General features: G+C 44.8%; 2 long non-coding RNA genes across 2 annotated transcripts in view; one reads left to right on the top strand and one right to left on the bottom strand.

The window, feature by feature from the left end:
* LOC121010618 (uncharacterized) overlaps window positions 1–21,185 on the top strand; it is a 281,707-nt gene that overhangs the window by 77,744 nt on the left and 182,778 nt on the right. The window lies entirely within an intron of this gene.
* The window catches only part of LOC121010620 (uncharacterized), an 8,014-nt gene continuing 1,325 nt past the window's right edge, over window positions 14,497–21,185 (bottom strand). The window contains exon 2 of the long non-coding RNA XR_005781289.1: window positions 14,497–14,944. This is a non-coding gene — a long non-coding RNA (uncharacterized LOC121010620). The remainder of the gene's footprint in view (window positions 14,945–21,185) is intronic.

Below are 21,185 nucleotides of genomic sequence, written 5' to 3'. Positions count from 1 at the left end.
TTTTTTGGTGTTAAAAAGGTAATCTTTTATTTATTTTTTTTCAATATACGAAATTTATTGTCAAATTGGTTTCCATACAACACCCAGTGCTCATCCCCAAAGGTGCCCTCCTCAATACCCATCACCCACGCCCCCCTCTCTCCCACCCCCCATCAACCCTCAGTTTGTTCTCAGTTTTTAACAGTCTCCTATGCTTTGGCTCATCTTGAGAATGATCTTAAAGCTTTTGAACTCTAAGAAAATATTTTAAAACTCTAGGTAGGAGATATTCTTTCATATACATGGTTGAAATGTTTTTGTTTTGTGTTTATTGTGGACTTGCCTCTTGAAGGTTTTCTTTGCTGCTGCCAGAGTTTGACAAGTATTCAGTTAACATCCATCTGCTCTGTTTATTAAGAAAGATCAAGCGTTTATGCTTAACCTGAGATAGATCATGGTAATCCAAAAAAAAAGGCAGAACTGAGTTTCTTTCATGTAGGAACTAAAAGATGCGGAAGGAAATTATTCGAGTTATATGAGAAAGGCTCTAATTCAAAATAAAGTGTTAAGGCAACACAGAAAGGCCAGTGCTTGATTAATTCCACAAAGGGATGTAAAGAGAACCTTCCAAGGCAAGTGATTTTTAACCTGAATGTGGGAGTTGGCCAGGGAGACGAGAAGAAAAAGGCCATTTCTAGTAGAGAAAATATCACATCCAAAGGTGAAAATAAAAGCAAGTTAGTGGTTTGACCTAGCTAGAGTTAGGTGGGGAAGGAAGAAGGAAGACTGGAAAGTGAACAAGGACAGATCTGTGTTTTGTTCAGGAATTTCAGCTCTGTTCTGTAGCGACTGAAGATTTGAACATAGGAGAGACATGATCAGGACTGAGTCTTGGAAGGAGCATCCCGGCCCCCGAATAAAGCTCTCATAGGAGAGAAAAAAACTAACAAACATAAAGAGACTACCAAGGGAGTCCAGGTGAAAGTTCATAAGATTCTAACCTAAGGCTCTGGTCGGAATGGTGGAGAAGTGGTAATTGAGATAAATTTAGAGAGGAAACAGACAGGACTTAGTCATTCTTCGTTTAAAATATTTGACAGAAAATGGAGAGTCAGAGACCATTGCCTTCTTTGTTGGGTACAAGTCCAGCAAGTTATGGGAAAAATAACTTTATTAAAAATGGTTTTGGGGCGCCTGGGTGGCGCAGTCGGTTAAGCGTCCGACTTCAGCCAGGTCACGATCTCGCGGTCCGTGAGTTCGAGCCCCGCGTCGGGCTCTGGGCTGATGGCTCAGAGCCTGGAGCCTGTTTCCGATTCTGTGTCTCCGTCTCTCTCTGCCCCTCCCCCGTTCATGCTCTGTCTCTCTCTGTCCCAAAAATAAAAACGTTGAAAAAAAAAATGGTTTTAATATCATTTCTTTAAAAGAATTTTTTTAACGTTTATTCATTTTTAAGAGAGAGAGCGAGAGACAGAGCACAAACAGGGGAGGGTCAGAGAGAGAGGGAGACACACAGTTTGAAAAAGGCTCCAAGGTTTGAGCTGTCAGTGCAGAGCCCAACGCGGGGCTCAAACTCACGGACCGCAAGATCATGACCTGAGCCAAAGTCAGACACTCAACCGACTGAGCCACCCAGGCGCCCCTCTCTTACTCTGTAGACAGTAAGAATGGCAGGAAGACCCTGTTCCCCTTTGCCCAGATCCTCTTTTCATTGTAAGCATCAGCCTGAACTAATGAAACTAGGGTTTTGGTTATTATTTTCCCCCCTTTGCTCAGCCGTTTTAGCAGACACATGAGGTATGCGTTTGGGCACAAGTATAAGGAGTTGAACCAACACACAAATACAGTATCGACTTATGTACATGTTATTCACCAGTGAAGTAGGAGAAAGACACAAACCTTAACATCATTGACTCAGGGAGGTGGGGTGGAGAGTAGTGCCGGGATTCAAGCAAAGGGGAACATCACTGGAGAAGGCTCAGGGGGAGAAGAGGCTCCGATAGCCTGTCGCATGGGATTCTGAGCAAAGAGGGAGGAGATCAGCGGAGGCTTACAGATGAAATCTGTCATTTAGATCTAACCTCCCCCCCCACCCCCCACCACAGACAACCTCCATATTTTTCTTTGCCTCGCGTCTCTTTTTCCCTGAAACAACAATCAACTTGCGACTTATCATTTCAAAAGAATCGTACTAGAGGTTGTCTGAACCGCTGGGAATTCCTGGGCTCAGCTTGCTAATTAAAGTAATCATAGGAGCGCCTGGGTGGCTCAGTCGGTTCAGCCTCTGCCTCTTGATTTCGGCTCAGGTCACGATCTCACGGTTGGTGGGATCGAGCCCTGGGTCAGGCTCTGTATTGACAACGTGGAGCCTGCTTATCATTCTCTGTCTCTGTCCCTCCCCCACTTGCCCTCCCCCATCAAAATAAAATAAATAAACTTTAAAAAGGTAATCATAAACAGTAAGTCGTAAATAGAGAAATAAATGGATGGCATTGCCAGAAAATAAGTGAAGGAACACTTTCCACTCTGTGTTGGGAGAAAGGAAATGGGTTAGGCCAAATTATTCCAGAAACTGGGACTCTAGTTCAGAACCACAAGGAGAGAATTAATGAAGCAGTTGGGAGCTGACTGAGTACGATGGAACAGAGACAGAAGTACAAAGGAACTTGGTCTAAAGGACCCCATACATGGAAAATCTTCATTGAAGAATTCCCAAAGGTTAACAGGCTGGACATAGTAGATGGTGAACACCCGCTCTAAACACTTTGCCAGAAAGTATGTGTCGCGCATAGGGATGCTTTCCATCAGCCTTCTCTCAAAAGTCGCACCCTGAGCAGAACTGTCTGAGCTACAGGACATAGAATAACATTCGCTGCCTGCCTTCAATGTGAAGAAAATTCAAGCATCTCTTGACCAAGTCCTCTACAATGAGAATATCAAAAGTAAACAACCCCGTCTATGTATAAATAGACATTTAAGGTCTTAAGACTCACACAAATGAAAGCATTCCTAGAAAGTGGAGAGAAAAAAAGTGCTAAAATACTAGGAGCTTATTTCTTTCCAGAGTCCTACGTGGCTTCTGGGAATAAAAGCTCGAAGAACACAGCAACAAACAGTACCGTGCTTGGTAAATTTTAACTGTCACTCAGATCTGCGCTTGGCAAAAATGAAACAAAGAAAAGGAAAACCAAAACCTTGCTTTTTCTGGGGGGCGTCTGGTTGGCTCAGCCGGTTGAGCCTCCACCTTCGGCTCAGGTCAAGATGTCGCGTTTTGTGAGTTCGAGCCCCGCGTCGGGCTCTGTGCTGACAGCTTGGAGCCTGGAGTCTGCTTCAGAGCCTGTGTCTCCCGCTCGCTGCCCCTCCCCCACTTGTGCTTGCACGCGTGCTCTCTCGTAGATAAATACACATTAAAAAATATTTACAATAAAATAAAAGGTCCCTCTGTACAGCGTGTTGGAAATGAGACAGCGTGAAGCTCTGCCTCCTCTCTCAAAGGAGGCAACAGATACTGATTTGAGCATCTGGAAATCACGCCCGGGGGAGACCATCAAAATGTTTTGTAACCTTAGACAGAGGGCAAGACGAATGCCCAAGAAAGTGCTTCTCTGGCTCGTGCAACCTCACTCGGTGCGCGACATTGCTGACGGTGGCAAAATCTGAGGAGAAACAGAAACACGAGCTCAAGGTGGGTGAAATGAACCCTTATTTCAGTCAGCAGTACTGAAATGATTTTCATCTAAAGAAATCACCCACCCCACGACTCTTCCGATGCTTTTAAGGAAAGTCTTCGAGATGGTGTGTCTTAAGGTGAAGAAGCAGTTGGTGGCCTGTGTCCAAGTCTACAGGAAAAGTCCTCATACACTCAAAAAGGTAGACCCTGCAGAGGGAGAGTAGGTGTTCTGTGACAGTGAGCTATTCCACAATTAAATGAGCGAACCACCTGATTTTCGAGTGGATTTCAACCACTAGATCAAGGTTGATCTTACCCCTCCCATGATAGTGACATCAGCCCAAAATTAAATGCCGCATTTCCATGAACACAGAGATTGATTTTTAAATTGCTGTCTGTATGAGATATGATTAGCACTTCTTTGCGAGCTGAGAGGCATAAACTCAGGGGCAAATTCAAGTGGAAAATGCTGTGCCATTATGGTGAGTGTTGATTCGTGTCAGATGAGTGATTATAATGCCGCCCATCCCACCTAATACTGCAGACTGTCAATATGGGGTGAGCGAGTTGTCTGTGGCTCCTGGGCCAGGCTTTCGTCTGAGACACCCAGGTGGTGCCTGGCATCCATTTCACCATGAGCCCGAAATGGTCGGGCTCCTGGGTATCAGACTGGTGATAAGCCACATTGTCTCAGTGACTCAGTTACTCCCTAACTACTGGTAGACAGCGTAGGGAAAACAGTGCTTATTAGTCTTCCAGTTGACCAGGCTAGCATTTCAACAGGTTTTCATTTGAGTAAATTGTCTTTGGTGTACTGAAGTGTACCCTGGGAGATTGGAAATACTGAACAGAGCTTTCTCAAAATGCCTTGTTGATAATCAAGTAGGAACCGAGACATTATAAGAACGTGAATCTACCGAAGAGCAACAGAACCGAGGGGTTGCAAAGACTCAGTCTACTTGCCCCGTTTTTCCCACCTCCGGGGACCAAGCAGGGGTTCCCTCTTTGTCCATTCACTTCCTCACTTACTTGGCCTGTAGCTCTGAGGCATGTGGCTCTATAGCTAAACTCTCCAGCATTGTGTCCTGGTACCATTTGGAGCCAAGGCAAGTATTTATCTTACCTGTGTTGTGGTTTTCAACTGTGAATAGAAATAAAAGCACATTCCTAAAAAAGTTACAGTTAAAACTAAACTCGTCAACATATGTACGCCTCTTTGAGCATGGTGTTTGATGAGTGTCACCTGTTACCGTTGATCGACAAGGATTTATTGTGCACCGATGACACACATTTCCTGACAAATAAAATTTAGTCTTTAGAAGTCCCGACGGGTCTCTGTTCCGTCGTGATATCCATACCTTCTTTCATTTAAATGTCATCGTGTTTTAAGTAAAGTTTTAAGAGATGTGTAATAAATGAGGTAGCCTGTCTTTGAAAGAATGTTATGTCTGATAATCATTTGGGAGGGGAAGAAAACTCAAGGTAGAATTTTATAACCGAATGAACACTTGTCATTCCGATATTTAACGGTTCTCAGATAGTTGTGAAGTTTCCCGATAAGAGTCATATGATGGGAAGAAACAGTCCCCTTGTGTTGTTCAGTAGTCATGATCACTCTGTAGTTTAAACACCCGGGAGCCTTGAAAATGATCCTCATATAAATTTCTCTCCCTTCTACATCATAACTTACTTTTGTCCCTTTGTTATTTCTATTTTTACCTCTTTGGCCATGTGCATAGTTTTGTTACTTGAGGATCAGTTGGGATTCTTTGTGTTGCAAGGGGCAGAAAATTCAACTTCAGGAAAGAGAGTTTCCTGTCTTAGGTACATGTGAAGTTTAAGGGCAGGGTTGTTTAAGTGCCAGCTCATATAACATCACCAGGACCCAGGCTCTGTGCTTCTGTGAACTCTATTCTCTTCCATGCTGGCTTCATTCTCAGGCTTCCCATGGTGGCAAAAATGGCTGCCGGCAAATCTAGGCCCACCTCCTCCTAGATTTGGGTCTCACAAGAAAGACGGTGTACCTTTCTCCCAACAGTATCAGCAAAAGTCTCATTGGCTCTCCTTGGCTCTTTGGATCACATGTCCATTCTGAAGTAGGCTTGGTGTTGGGGAAAGTAATCCTTTGGGTGTCATGTCCTAGCCGCAGAGCTGCCCCTGCAGCTGGGTTTAAATGAATCCCACCGGAAGCATAAAGCCCAAGATAGGCGTAAGGAAAATTTACATAGAGGAAAACTAGTGGCAGCAAAAGCAACCTTGACTCACCATATCCATCCTGTAGTTCTGATCCTGCCGAAGCTCTACTGAGAGCACCCAAATCATCCTTTTTACCTCTTGCATAAAATCCAGGGTCTGTATGTGGCGTTCAAGGCTTTTGGCCATCCTGATTTGTTTCTTACCGTATTGTCTCTTGCATCATGCCCTCTAGTTTGTTTTTTTTTTTTTTTTATTTTAGAGAGTGCGAGTGGGAGAGGGGCAGAGGAAGAGAGAGAGAATCTTAAGCAGGCTCCATGCTCAACACGGAGTCTAGTGCGGTGCTTGATCCCACAACCCTGGGATCGTGACCTGAGCTGAAATCAAGAGTCAGACGCTTAACCGACTGAGCCACTTGGACTCTCCAAGGCTCTAGTTTATTTTTAAAAGATTTCCATCCTTTTTTTGATTTTCGATTTCCTACCTGTCTCCCCCATTCATCTTCTTGATATCTTTTCTATTACACAATAAACTTTTCAGGTCAGAATGATTAGTAGTGTCATTTTACACAAGAGAACATTGAAATGCAAAGAGAGTTAAGGAACTTGGCCAAGGTCATGCTATCATCAGTACTCAGGGTTGAATTTTCCTCAGGCGTTCTGGATCCATAGTCTTTCCTCCTAACTGCACTCTTTTGCCTTCGTTAAATAAGGTGGACACCTGAATGATATCATATCCTGCATCATCATCAAATACACAAAAACATGTGTTATGTCTGGGACCTTGCTTACCTTTATTTTCTTTATGAGGACACTGGTATTTCTCACTGGTGTGATACTTTGTTCCTGTCTAGGCTCCATTTTGTAAAATGTGACAGTCAAGCAGATTAGAGAGATCTGCACATGGGGTTTGAAAAATTAAGATGTGGTCAATATTTTTAAATGTCCCCATCTCATCATTGTGAGTTTAAAGGTAAAAAATACCGTAGGGGTGCCTGGGTGGCTCCGTCGGTCGAGCGTCCGACTTGGGCTCAGGTCATGCTCTTGAGGTTTGTGAGTTCGAGCCTTGCATCGGGCTCTGTGCTGACAGCTCAGACCCTGGAGCCTGCTTCAGATTCTGTGTCTCCCCCTGTCTCTCTACCCGTCCCTTGCTCATGCTCTGTCTCTCTCTGTCTCTCAATAATAAATAAATGTTAAAAAAAATTTAAAAAATATTGTATAAACATTATTCACCATCAAATATTAGATGTCTACAGAAGAACAAAACACAGTCCACAGTCTGAAAGGCTTGTTGTCCAGTTAAGAAGACAGAATTATATACAAATTCAACATCCTGATTTAGGGTCATTCTTAAAGGTTGACAAAGGTAGTTGGTTTTACTCCTTAACTACCTTCTTGGTATTTGGGGAGGGATAGGTTTCCAGCAATAATAACCAAGATTTAAGATGCTTTTACTATTGTGAGTGAATGAATAATTATTATAAACATTGGAGCACCTGGGTGGTTCAGTTGATTAAGTGTCTGACTCTTGATTTTGGCTCCGGTCATGATCTCATGGTTGGTGAGATCAAGCCCTGTGTCGGGTTCTGTGCTGATAGTGGGGAATCTGCCTGGGATTCTTTCTCTCTCCCTCTCTCTCTGCCCCTCCCCCAGTTGCGGGCACTTGCGCTCTCTCTCTTGCTCTCGAAAAATACACTTTAAAAAATTACTGTAAACGTAAACTTAACGTTTAGTCATTTTCCATTCAACAACAATATCAGGCACAGTGCTAGGCATTGGATATTAAAGGATGAACTCAGTTGATGTGCTCATTGCCTTCATGGCACCTGCCTCTTAGAAGGAGGCCGTTAAGTGAGAACATAGCTGAATTTGTAACTGAACATTCTGTAGGAACTGCCTTGAAGGAGGACTGATAGAGAGTGCCACAGGGTCCATCAATATGTGGGGTCCTCGGTTTCCCAAGAATCCCGTGTTAATCTGTGACCTAAAGAATGAGTAGAAAGAAGCCAGTCGAGGATCGAGGGAAACAGAGTTCCACTTAAAGGACACAGGTGTGTGGAAAAGATGTTGATGCAATAAAGAGCCTTCAAGGAAGGCCAGGATCTGTGGAGCAAGGTCGGTGTCAGATGAGTAGCTGGAAAAGAAGGTAGAGGAAGAGGAAGAATATGAAATACAGGGTCTTGCAGCCATGAGAAGCATGGATTTTGTTTGTTTGTTTAGGGAGAGAGAGAGAGAGAGAGAGCATGAGCCAGAGAGAGAGGCAGTGAGAGAGAGAATCTGAAGCAGGCTCCACGCTCAGCACATAGCCCAACACAGGGCTCAGTCTCATCACCCTGGGATCACAACCTGAGCCAAAATCAAAAGTCAGATGCTCAGTCGACCGTGTCGCCCAAGTGCCCCGAGAAGCATGGATTTTAAGTCCAGTGGGAAGCCATAGACAATTTGAAGCAGGCATGCATATTGAGATTTTAACAAGATGATTCTGGATGCCAGGCAAAGGTGGCAAGCCTCCTGTCAAGAGGGAGTTGTCTCGTGGAGGGCTAGAAGGTAGAGGTGGACATGACTGGAGGTGGACATATTTGAGAACCACTTGAGAGGTAGTATCTAGAGTGATGTCTAATTTCTTTACTAGGAAGTTTGAGAGACCATTTACTAAAAATCATGTCTTGAAGTAGTCACATCTTTTTTTTTTTAAATAACATTTATTTAATTTGAGAGAGCGAGTGCGTGGGGGAGTGACAGAGAGGGAGAGAGAGAGAATCCTAAGCAGGCTCTGCATTGTCAGTGTGGAGCCTGACACGGGGCTCAAACTCAGAAACCGTGAGATCATGACCTAAGCTGAAATCCAGAGTCAGACCCTTAACTAACTAAGCCACCCAGGGGCCCCAAGTCGAAAGATCCTTAATGAGTGGGGCAGGTAGTCAGATCCAAAGTGCATTCATTTCCGAATGAATGTTCTATACTGGATTCCCCTTCTAGTTTTGAATAAAGACCACATGCAGGAACTTGTTCTCTGGCTCCTGGAGTGGAATATAATCTTTCCCAAACTGATCCTTTCCTGCCTCCACATTGTTTTCCTTATAATTTCCGGCTGAGAACCAGCTGGAGAAACAGATGCTATCTGTACTGAGAGGTTTCTCTTGAAAGTCATGACATTTAGTGACAGTCCGCATATTAGAGTGGTCCACGGTGTTCCCATCTGCGGGCTTCCCCCAGAAGCAGCTGTCCCTAGGCTTCTTCCAGAAAGGTTAGTTCTTTGCTCTTAGGCCCTCTGTGTTTTATCTGGCTAGTCTGTCCCTGCCCAGTGGGAACAGGGATGTGAAACTCATGTTTCAGCACGATTCTGAACTTGTAACCACACTTTGTTTGCGCAAAAGGCTGATAACCTTTCCTCATTTCCCTCATTCTAAAGATAAACCCTTGTGGATTTATGTTGTTACGTCTGAGAAATTCTGATTTCGTTTTAAAGAGGTATTGTGGTGACTAGGACTCTGAAATAACATCTTCTTTTGTAACTGGCTCTGACTTCATAAGAGTATAACATTGTCAGAGAACGATTAATAATCCCGATATTGTGAAGTTTATAATTCTCTCTCATATACACTGTTATGTTCTTGACTATCTCCATCATAATGAATGGGAGACATTGGTATTACTAATTTTATGAGACGTTTGAGACTCACAGGGTCTAAGTGAACTGTCCAGTGTTATGCAACTATAAAATGTTGTCTCAGGTTTTAAATTCACCCCCAACTCCAATGTCCTTATTTTTTGTTTTGTCACAATAACTCATTTGCTGTAAGGGGTGAAGACATTTTTATTGCAAGGTAATCTACATTCTATTTGGATGTCAAGTTTTTTTTTGTTTTTTTTTTTTTTTTTTAATCAAGGCCTCCAGAAGTATTCATAGCAATTGCTGTAATGGTTCTAGAACATTCAGAACATTGGACACAACCTCGTAATGCCTAGAAGGGTTAGTTCATTTTGAACCAAGAAAAACTCTCTTCCACAAGCAGCATTCTTGACTCTTCAGATAATTACAAATTTGTTTCTTATTATAAAAAAAAAATAGGAAAAGAATGTAGGCTGTGTACTCCAGCAAACAAAATTCGGAGTACAAGCTTTACAGCCAGTAGGTGAAATATCTTCATGTAGCAAAGGCCACACTTCCCTTACCACACGTCACAGCCGCTACCTCAACTCACGGGAAACAGTAACCATTAGGACAGCCTCTGCTGTAGAATGCAGAACATTGCTCCAGGGAAATCTCACCAACCCTCTTCCAGAAGTCTAAATTTTATTTTTGCTTTCCATGTTTTGAAAGCATGCCATATGAAAACACATAAACTCTTTGGAAATAAAGCCGCGTTTTGTAGCACCTCCGTACGTTTATGTTGTTATTGCAATGCTCGAAAATTATTTTAATGTTACAATTCGAGTAACGGAAATGTGGAGATGAGAGTCTGACTGGGATTGTAGAGATGACGTCATCTCCCTGAGGACGAAGGCCGTGCTAGAAGTTGAGTCCAGGAATGCTGAGCTCTACTCGAGTAGCCAGAAGGGTGAGAGTGGGTGGCAACGATGAATATATTAATACAGGTAAAGTCGATGTTAGTTCCTCAACTAGCAAATGGACATACCTGCGTGATCTCTTAACATCATTAATTACTTCTAAAGATTTTATATATAATCCACTTGGGACCCCCCCCCGCCCCGCCACCAAAGTGTCCATATTAGATTGAGAGGAGATATGTTTAGAACAACCAGAACTATTTCAGGAGAGTTCACCATAGGCCACGGTCAAGCATAATACTCTTTTTTCTTAAATGTTTATTTTTGAGAGAAAGAGAGAGGGAATGCGAGTGGGGGGAGGGGCAGAGGGAGAGGGAGGCAGAGAATTCCAAGCAGGCTCCATGACATCAGTGCATAACTCACAAACCACAAGATGATGACCTGAGCTGAAATCAAGAGTCTGACGCTTAACCAGCTGCATCACCCAGGTCCCTCTCAAGCATAATAGTCTAATGAAGCCTGTTGGTTACCACCTTTTGTGATGGTTACTTTTTGGGTGGCTGGGCTCCAATAGTCATTTATGTCATCAAACACTAATGTAGGTTTTCCGTGAAGGTATTTTGTACATTAGGTTAACATCTACCTACCTACCTACCTACTTGTCTACTTATCTATCCTTCTCTTTCCCTGGAAACCTTAATTTATAAAGATTTTGGTACTAAGAGTGGTTCTAGAAGGACAGAATGTTGTCAAAGAGGAATTTTCTGAAATAGATCTTGAGTGTCTGGAATTGCTTCTCTAATGTGATTAGCTTTGAAGACAGTAATGACTGTATCCAGTGGCAGAGAGGACCCTGATGGTCCATGGTTTCATATGGAAATAGCGGTACACAAAATATCACCATTAGCTACTCCTGATCAAACATAAAAGACAAGGCTCCAGGCGGCTGTCCATCTCCTCAGGACCTATCCCTACTACACCCCCCTCCACACCTGCCTTTAGACCTATAATTGGACTCAAGTCCCAGGAGGTTCCAAAGGGTGAGATACTCCATACAACAACAAAAACAACAAAAAAAAGCGTGTTTACAATATGGAGGCAGAAGGCTGGGGAATATATGGGGGAATGGACACGAAGGGTGTGCAGTAATAGTGGAAGGAACGTAAAGTTGGACAAGGCTGACTTGATGGCTGTGGGAGCACTAGGCAGAGATCTTGAATTTAGTGATGCAGCTTGGAACTGTGGCATTAGCATTCTGATAGATTGGTTGGTGGGCTGGCTGAAACTTGGCACCGAAAGTTTGGTACACTGTAGAGGAAGGGATTCAGGGGCTTAGGAAGATTGACTTTTGGAGTGGATTTACCATTTAATACCTGCTCACTCACTATGGAAGGGTTCAGAGGATGCACCTTTCACTACAACTGTGAGAAAGACACTGTGAGGGGAGCCCAGTATCCTTGAAGTGCTCCTTGATTGCTCTTCTTGTCGTAAATTATAGTGGGAACTGCTACATCTGATTGAGGGAACCTAAATGCAGTGGGGTTAACTGTAGCCCTGGGTGGTGGGGCCGAGTGGCAACAGTTGAGAGCCGGAGGCAAGGTGGACATAGTTTCTGTAAAGGACAGCAGAGTCAGACAACAGTGAGAATAGTCTGACCGATAAAGACCTGTAACATCGGCTAGTTGATCATGGTGTTCGTAGAAGTGAAACCCCTAGCAAGCCTACTAAGTCCTTACTTGATTTGTGTCAGTGGAACAGTTCTAGGTCAAGGCAACAAAAGTCTAACTTGAATCACAAAAACAGAGTCAGGGCTCCTCAACCAGTCCACCCACTTGAACCAGTTCTCAGACCCAGAACCTCTTGAATACAGGAGGGGGTGGGTCCCCTTGAGGAGGGACCATAATGTGCTATCAAAATGATACCGTTAATCTTTATCCCAGCCCTCGCAAAGGGACCGGCAGCCTTTGACGAGTGACTGCGTACTGGGGGAAAGGGATCGATCAGGCCTTTTCCCTGTACTGCTAGATAGGGGCTCTGAGCTGACACTAATCCCAGGAGACCAAAACTGTCCCTCTGGTCTGCCAGTCAGAGTAAGGGTTTATGGAGGTCCAGTGCTCAGGGGTGTTTTAGCTTGGGTCTGTCACCCAGAGGATCCAGTGGGTCCCGAAGCCCATCTTGATGCCTTCTAGAAGGCATAATTGGAAAAGATGTATTTAGCAATAGGCAGAATCCCCACATTGGCTCCTTAACCTGTCAGATGAGGGCTGTTAGGGTAGTGGAGGCCAAGTGTAGGTCATTTAAATTAATTGTTTAATTTACATTTACACTTAAAGATTACTTTTATGAAGGTGAGAGCAGTGTATTGTTCTGTCAGTGAAGTATATATCCCCGTGTCCTTACCAGCGCTGGATGTTAGTTTTCAATGTTATGTATAAAAAAAGAGATCGTGTTTGTATTATATTTTGAATGTCCTTGGTGCCAACACGATTGACCACATTTTCATGTGGTTAAGAGCCAGTTGATCTTTCTTTTTGTATCACTTGTGTCTTCTTTTCCTGTGCCCATTTTTTTTTTGCATAGTTCTACTTGCCTTTTTGTACAAAAGCAATCTCCAAGAGACTTTGGTCTTTGTTGAATATGGCCCTTCAGTCTACATAATGTATCCGTAAGCATGAAGAAATCAGGTCAGTGTTTATGTAGATCATTGCAGTCTAATTGCACTGACAACATCCCCCCCCCCCCCCCCCCCCCCGGCCCGGTGAGAAACAAAAGGACCAGCAGGAAGGTGACGATGTGGACCTTGAAATTTCTGTTGGTGGCACGGCAACTAAAGAAATTCTCAAGAAAAATCATCTCGTCAACTTCCTCAAACCAGAAATGTATTTAGCCTGCAATATAGATCTAATGCCCAGCTTGCAGAATTGCAGAATTTTCCAATTTGGTCTTGCTCCAGGTTAAAAAACATACCAGCTGAAAAATGTGAATTGGAATCATTTGCCATCCGTTCGTAATGTAATGACTGATTTCCCACTCCAGATTCAGTGAGCTGCAGGCGGTGGGTTTGAACCGAGTCCAGGTGGAAGGGGGCCAGACATATTAAATTTAAGGCGTCTATTGCACAACTCCCTGCAGAAATTGTGCAAATAATGTAGCTGAAGTGCTCTCTGCATGCTGTGTAACCCAGCTCTTTGGCAACCTGATTAATTCCTTGCCCTTTTCTATACTATGCACAGTTAGGAAATATACTAAAAGGTGACAGAATCCATAATAGAATCTGTCAACGTTATCCTCTTAATTTTCAGTTTAGAAAAAAATTTTTTTCGAAGTAGTCCTCTTGAAGCTAAGGTATAATAATTACCCACCAGTGCTATCTGCCTTTGTTAATCCCGCTAATGTCGGTCACGTCTAAGTCCAACCCAGAGCTGCTGGTTACTCTCCATTGATGTTGTATCCTACAAAGATAAAGATAAATAGACACCCAAGCTCATAAAACAACTGGCCCCATCCATGTAAAACAGCTTTTAATTGGACTACTTGAAATTGGACCAGCAACCACGTCAATGACGATTTCTCCGTATAGTGTAAGCGTATACACACAGCCTTCAGAGACTGAACTTCCACGCACCCTGACCCTGATTTTTGTGTCTTCTCTCAAAAGGAGGCCATGAAACAAGAGTAACTTGTGGGCATAAGTAATGACATACATTTAATCCAAAACTTGTGGTAACTCCAGTGTGAGCCTTTACAAAGACGGAGGTGTTGATGCTTTCAAGGTTCCAGGGAGAAAGGCATGCCAGGAATGACCTACCCAACTCTCCTCAAGTCCTTGAAAGCTGAGGCATGTCAGAAGGAACTCATGTGTCAAGTGGGTACATTTCTTTCCCCAAGTAGGAACATTTTAGAGGTGCCTTCTATCCTACTCCTTTTTCACTTGTGAATTCTTTCCTAATTGCACACTAGGAACCAAGGGATAGTTCAGTATTTGGCAAATGAAGTCTAACACATGACTTAGAAGTCAATTTGGCAAAAACAGGGGTGCAGTGACTTGGTGCATTGGTGATCTGGGGTAATGAATGTCTTGGCAGCTCGACGGAGGATTGTGTTACAAGTACTGGCGGGATTTAGCACCATTGGAAGCCGAAGAAATGAGTCAGGATGGATTTTATTAACGCCACCTGTAGTCAGAGTCCGGTTTTGCTTTTGTTTTCTGGATTTTGATTTCTAAACGCTTCCTTAAGAGCAGGTGACTTAGTTTAAATGGGAATGAACAAACAGCCCCAGGAATTAGTCACCAATTTGCTTTTAAGTGTCATATTTCATGTTATACTTAACAGGTATCACATGTTCATGCCGGGCTCTTTTGTATATTGACGTTGCTTAGGGGGAAAAGGAATTCCAAATAATAAAGCGCCGGGACACGTTGAGATGGTGCACATAAATCATGCTTCGCTGTAATAGCAGTGTATGTGTGAGATGTAATCATGCAGCATGCTACGAAATATTTGCGTGCGTGTGTGTATTGTGTGGGTGCGTGTGTGTATTTCATGTCTGAAAATTCTCTTCTTATGCAGTGTTCTAGCGGCGGCTTGCTGACCTAAGGAAAAACATCTGGCAATTAAATGGAAAAAATCGTAGGGTTAATTGATAGGGGAAGACTAATAGGATTCTGGCTGTGCTTGGGGTCAGAATGTGACCTCTGAGATATCATGAATTGGAAACTGGAAAACATTTTAGTTCTTGCACTTGAAAAAATATTTGAAGCAGCCCAACATGCCACAGCTAATCAGCGTCAAAATGTATTACTCCGTGTCTTCCTTGTAGAGGTAAGAGGTAAGGGCGTGAAAATAAGTTTGGTCTTTTGTTGTAGACTGAGTTATGTTCCCCGGCCCCCAGAATTGTTGAAACCCAAACTCCCAGTGTCACTGTATTTAGAGATAGAGCTTTTAAGAAGGTATTCATGGTTATGGGTAAGTTGTGGTTAAATTACGATAATCATGAGGGTGGTGCCCTAGAACTGGTGTCCTCATAAGAAAAGAAGGCATGTGGGTGGCTCAGTCAGCTAAGCGTCTGACTTTGGCTCAGGTCATGATCTCATGGTCCGTGAGTTCGAGCCCCGCGTCAGGCTCTGTGCTGACTGCTCAGGTCCTGGAGCCTGCTTTGGATTCCGTGTCTTCCTCTAAATATCTCTTGCCCCCTCCCCCACTCGAGCTCTGTCTCTCTCTCAAAAATAAACATTAAAATACAAACTTTAAGAAAAGATGCTGGGGATGTACACACAGAGAAAAGTCCATGGGGGGACAGAGAGAGGAGGCAGCCATGTGCAAGCCAAGGAGAGAAGCCTCACGGGAACCCAGCCTTAGCCAACATCTTGATCTTGGACTTCTAGCCTCCAGGACTGTGAGAAAATAAATTTCCATCACTTAAGCCATTCAGTCTGTTGTATTTTGTCATGACAGCCCTGGCAGACTGATTAATGTACCCCTACCCTTTTTTTTTTTTTTAATCTGGTTGCCTGAAAACAGGGCCTAAGGCACCATGGGTAAATAATAATATATTGAACTATCTGTGGTGCCAAAACAGTCATCTTGTATTATGGTGAATTTTCTGGAAGCGGACACAGCTCTGGCACCCAGCTTGAAATTCTTCTGATAGTGTTCAAAGTGTCTGTAAATGTAGTCAGAGTAGGTTGAGTGGGCGTCTCTGTTGTTTGCTTGCTCACATGTGCTCGGTTATCCCTGATTCCATCACCATGGCTTTCCTGTGAGGAACGGATCCTGTCTCAGTCTTAGCCCACATGATGAGGGTGTGGCTGATGCCACGTGATTCAGACCACCAGCCTCTTGCCAGAATTATTCCTCGGGAGTGGGTATGTGACAGTCACAGCCATGCAGCGTCAGCCCACCCACTCGAACTGAAACTCCTGCAAAAGAGATGTGCACGTCCTGCTGGATTCACTGACCCGACATGTTATCAGCCTGGACCCACTGGTGGCCATTTCTCAGAGAATCAAGTCAGGGTAGAAGCAGCCCAAGTCAAGAGGAGGACAAAAGTATGTTCCTGTTAGCATCCTTAGAGAAACATCATCAGGTCATTCCTGGGCTTACACTTGGATTTTCCCATTACTGGAACTCATCAGTCGGCCTGTTTGTGAATAAGCTGTTTGCGTTAGATTCCTGGCTCTCACCAAGGTCTCAGCCAAAAAAGCCATTCTGGCCACTATTGTAGCTTCAGATGAAAAGAGACATTTAAAGCTCTTGCCTTAAATGTCCGTCTCCTTGGTCTAAGTCATCCACGCTTCCGTTAGGCTCCTAGTAAGGCTGAGTTCAGGTTCCGTCTTTGCTTTGGATGGCCTCCTGGAGTCTTTCACCTCCTGGTGCCAGTCTTGAGGTGCCCAGCCTGTGCTCCCTTGCTCTGTTATTTTGTGTGTGTCGATGTCCTGAAATCCACAACCTAGAGTCTTGGGGTATAGATAGCCTGGAAAATCGGCAGTGAGGCAGTTCTCTGCAGTTTACGGGGATGGTGGGCTGAGGACAGATGGAAAGGGAAAGCCATCACTGGACAGAAGAGGGTGTCCTCAGCGCCTACATGCTATCTAGTAGTGGACGCAAAGCCATTAGAGGCTGATATCCACAGTCTTGCAGAAAATCAACAGGGTGTTGCTAGTGGAGGATGCATGTCGTTAGTTGCCTGGATGTGGGGTACAGGAGACTTCAAGAGTTCAAGAACTCTACGAATAGACGTGTACTTATTGTAGTGGGTTGAACGGTGATCCCTCCCAAATTCAGGCCTGCTTTGGAACCTCAGAATATGATCATATTTGGAAATGAGGTCTTGGTAGAAGTCATCAAGAGGCTCAAGATGAAACCGTCCTGGATTTTGTTGGGCTGTAAACCAGTGGCTGGCGTCTATATAAGAGGGGATGCAGAAACCCAGGGAGAGGGCCATGTGAAGACACAGACAGAGGCTGGAGGGATGTTGCCCTGAGTGGAGGAACACCAAGAGCAGCAGGATTTGGAAGTGGGAAGGAAGGATTCTCTCCTACAGCGTCCGGAGGAAGCACAGCCCTACCCAAACCCTGATTTTGGACTTCCGGCCTCCAGTACTAAGCGAAAATAAATTCTTACCATTTGAAAGGCCTCAGGCTTTTGGTAATTTCTTACGGCATCCATAGGAAGGGGGTGCCCTCGTGCACCTGTAAGTATGGGAAAGTGGGAAGAAAGTTGGAGATGCCGGAGATGGCTTTTCTAGAGACGTGGGAGTTTGTGTCACATTTCATGAGCGCTGAGATCACAAAGACCAGTGCTGTTCCCCGTGTAAGTTCTACCTTGTGCAAAAAAGTCCTTGTTAATCAGACGCTGAAAAGCCTTGTATGGTACCTGCTGGCCATTCCCTGAAAGGAAAAGCAGAGATTTGCTGGGCGCTTTTTGCAGTTCTTGAGAAGGGGACGGGATCCCATGAAAGGGAGCACAGAGCACAGTGATTTTGCTGTGGACCTTCTGCTGTGTGCTCTGGCATCCTGACAATTTGGCCATCTGTTTGGTGGAGGCAGCCCAGCTCCATCAAAGAGACAATATAATTTCTGTCAACTTCTTAGAAAAGCACCCTTGTAACACAACAGTCATTTAGCGGGTTCATTGTACGGCGGCGTCCATGTGCGTGACTAGGGTCACCGTTGGGCCCCCTGGCCTCCCACAGTCCCAGTTTACAGGTGTTGTCTCTGCCTAATTAATTACAGCCCTCCCCGTTTCACTTGGAACACTGTCCCTCTTTGGATGGTAAGTCACATAGCAACCTGACTTAGGACACAAGCCTTCATTTTTTGGAAAGCTCTAAAACTTCGCCACTTGCTTGACTTTCGTCTTCTCGCCAGCCCCACAGATTACAGAGTTTCAGTGGTTTGAAAACAAAGATGGAGGGGGTTTTTTTTGTCTTTTTTTTTTTTTTTTTTTTTTTTGGAGGGAATTTTGCTTGGGAATGAGAAGAGGGAAGTTGTGATTGATTTGTTTCCTGAAGACTGATGGGTCCCTCCGGTCCCCCGCTCCTCCCCAGCCCGGGTTCCTCCCTTACCTGCTGTTGGCTTTGCCCTGCCTCTTTCCAGAGGAATCTGGCCGCTTCAGCAGGGTGGCCAAGCACACACATCCGTGTCTGCGAAGCAGGTGTAAGCTGGGCCTTTTGCCCAAGCTTGGCCAGACAGCTTCATAAATCCTGCCCTTCCTGCAGCCCCGAATTACTTCTCATGACACAAAGCCAAGCTGTGTTATTCACCTAATGCCCCGATTTACAGTTCCCAGGACAAAAGAACATACAGATAGAGTTTCGGGGCTCCGTTGGCCTTCACGTTTATCTAAAGGTTAGTTTCAGGTCAGGCTCGAGAAGCCTGACGAATGGTGGTGAATAAACCTAAAAATAAATTACGTGCAAGGGGGAAACTGAAGCATTCCTTGTTCTTGTGCCAAAAGCACACTCAACCCAATTTGCGTTCTTTTAATATCTGAAACAGGCTGCTGTTCTCTCATTTGTGGCGTGCTGGGGAATTAGCATGCTCCCCTTTGGATCACGCACATGTGCATGTGCGTCTGCACAAACGCGCGCGTGTACGCACACACTCGGGTCTGCACAGTCTCCATTTGGGTGTTCGTTCCTGTGTCTTCAAGGGCCTGACTCACTAGTGGCCTTAACTAGTTGGAACAGAAGGAGAAAAGCGCTTCTCTGGAAGGGTGCTGTTGGGGCCCAGGAGTGCAGCCCACTGTCCGGCCAGGACCAGGAATAAGAGGACTTCAGGTTAGAGATCTCATTACTTTAAAAATAAGAACATCTGGGGCACCTGGGTGGCTCAGACAGTTAAGCATCTGACTTTGGCTCAGGTCCTGAGCTCGCGGTCTGTGAGTTGGAGCCCCGCGTCGGGCTCCGTGCTGACAGCTCAGAGCCTGGAGCCTGCTTCGGATTCTGTGTCTCCCTCTCTCTCTGCGTCTCCACCATTCATGCTCTGTCTCTGTCTATCAGAATAAATGAACATTAAAAAATAAGTATCAGCATTGTTAGCCCACGTTTTGCTCACGTGTCCCGCCTTAGTCTCGCCTTAGTCTCTCTCCATCTCCTTTCTCCTCACCATCCCAGCTCTCAGGAAGCATTCGGATGGTAAGATAATGAGAAATAGGATGTAATTGACAGTACCGTATTAACTCATCTCTGGGCAGGGCTAATGGTTTTCTAAAAGTAAATAAATGGAGGCCCTGCAGCCAGTGAGCCTCTTAAAATCAGTCTCACTGGCACGGGAGCATCACCAGTTGCAGATGCCCCTGCGGAGACCTCAGGAACCCAACAGAATCCACCAGCAGGATGTCCACCCCCAAGGCGCTGCTAGGACAGCGCTGAATTCTCCAGGCCCGGCTAAAGAGTATTTCTAAGAAAGACAGTAGCCAACAACAGAAGTCCACTTTCCCTCCTTCAGAAAACTGCAACCAACTTTGAGACTGATCCTACTCCTGCGAATTTTTCTCTCTAGATGCCTGCTTTCTCAATGATGTAAAACTTGCCTTCTTCCACCACCACACACCCCACCCTGCTTCACTTTTCTGTTCATGAGATTGGGATAGAAATCTAAGGGAAGTAACACATTTGTAGGGAGTAAACGCACTGATCCCATCCAGATTTCACCGTGGGTTTGTAGATTCTAGCTTTCCTCATTAGAGAGCTACAGAGTAAGCCCAAGATTTTTTTTTTGATGTTTATTTATGTTTGAGAGAGAGAGAGAGTGGGGGAGGGACAGAGAGAGAGAAGGAGACACAGAATCTGAAGCAGGCTCCAGACTCTGAGCTGTCAGCACAGAGCCTGATGGAGGGATCGAACCCACAGAGTTCAAGATCATGACCTGAATCGAAATTGGACGTTCAGCTGACTGAGCCACCCAGGGGCCCCCCAAGCTATTTTTAAAGTTTTATTTTGAGACAGCAAGAGCAAGAGCAAACAGGGGAGGGGCAGAAGGAGAGAGAGAGAGAGAGAGAGAGAGAGAGAGAGAGAGAGAGAAACTTCATCCAACAACCCTGGGATCATGAGCTGAGCTGAAATCAAGAGTCAGGTGTTCAACCGACTAAGCCATCCAGATGCTCCCAGCACAAGATTTTTTTTTCTAAAGATCAGGTCAGGTAAAACGCACCACAGGCAAACTTCTGAAGGCAAAGAGGAAGTGTGGCTGATAAAGGTGTTGTAGTACCTGGCTTGATAAATCTGCCCTGGGACTCGTGGACAGTAGCATTTGGAGGGAAAAGGAGCTTGTTGAGTGAATGGTGTGAAGGAAAGATGTGTCCCAGGTAAAGATGTGTCCCATCCTGCACAGGCTGATGGGGTTCTACTGCAAACCCTCGTCTGTCCTCCTAACAAGTTCCCTTGATCCACAAACAGTACAATGAATGAAATCTCAGGGGAGCAGCCTTTGGCCTCTGGCTCGTGGTGGTTGGAGAGTGAAGTGGCCCAAGTGTGGATAACGGAGATGCGTTTTACACAGGCTCCTGACACGTCCCAGTGGGAGTGCCTCCTCATTGCTCGCGACAGTAACTTGCTCTCTTGTGTTCCCTGTCTCATTTCCCCTCCCCACTTCGGGAGCTTCATGGATCCCCTCACAAATAAAGTTCTGGTATTCATACTGTTGTCTGGGTCAGCTTCTGGAGGATCGCAATTAATGAAAACCCAACATATTTGTAGAAGGGCGAGATAAGACCATGGGCCTTAGGTGGCTTGTTTGTGATCCTCATAGTAGATTTGGAAATGGCACAGAGGATGTGGTCTAGGAGTGTCTAAGTAGACGGGTAGGGGTTACATAGAATGTTAATTGCCAG

Source organism: Herpailurus yagouaroundi, unplaced genomic scaffold (assembly GCF_014898765.1).
Source record: "Herpailurus yagouaroundi ecotype Mexico unplaced genomic scaffold, PumYag 192, whole genome shotgun sequence".
Taxonomy (NCBI): Eukaryota; Metazoa; Chordata; class Mammalia; order Carnivora; family Felidae; genus Herpailurus; species Herpailurus yagouaroundi.
This window is presented reverse-complemented; position numbering and strand designations above follow the sequence as displayed.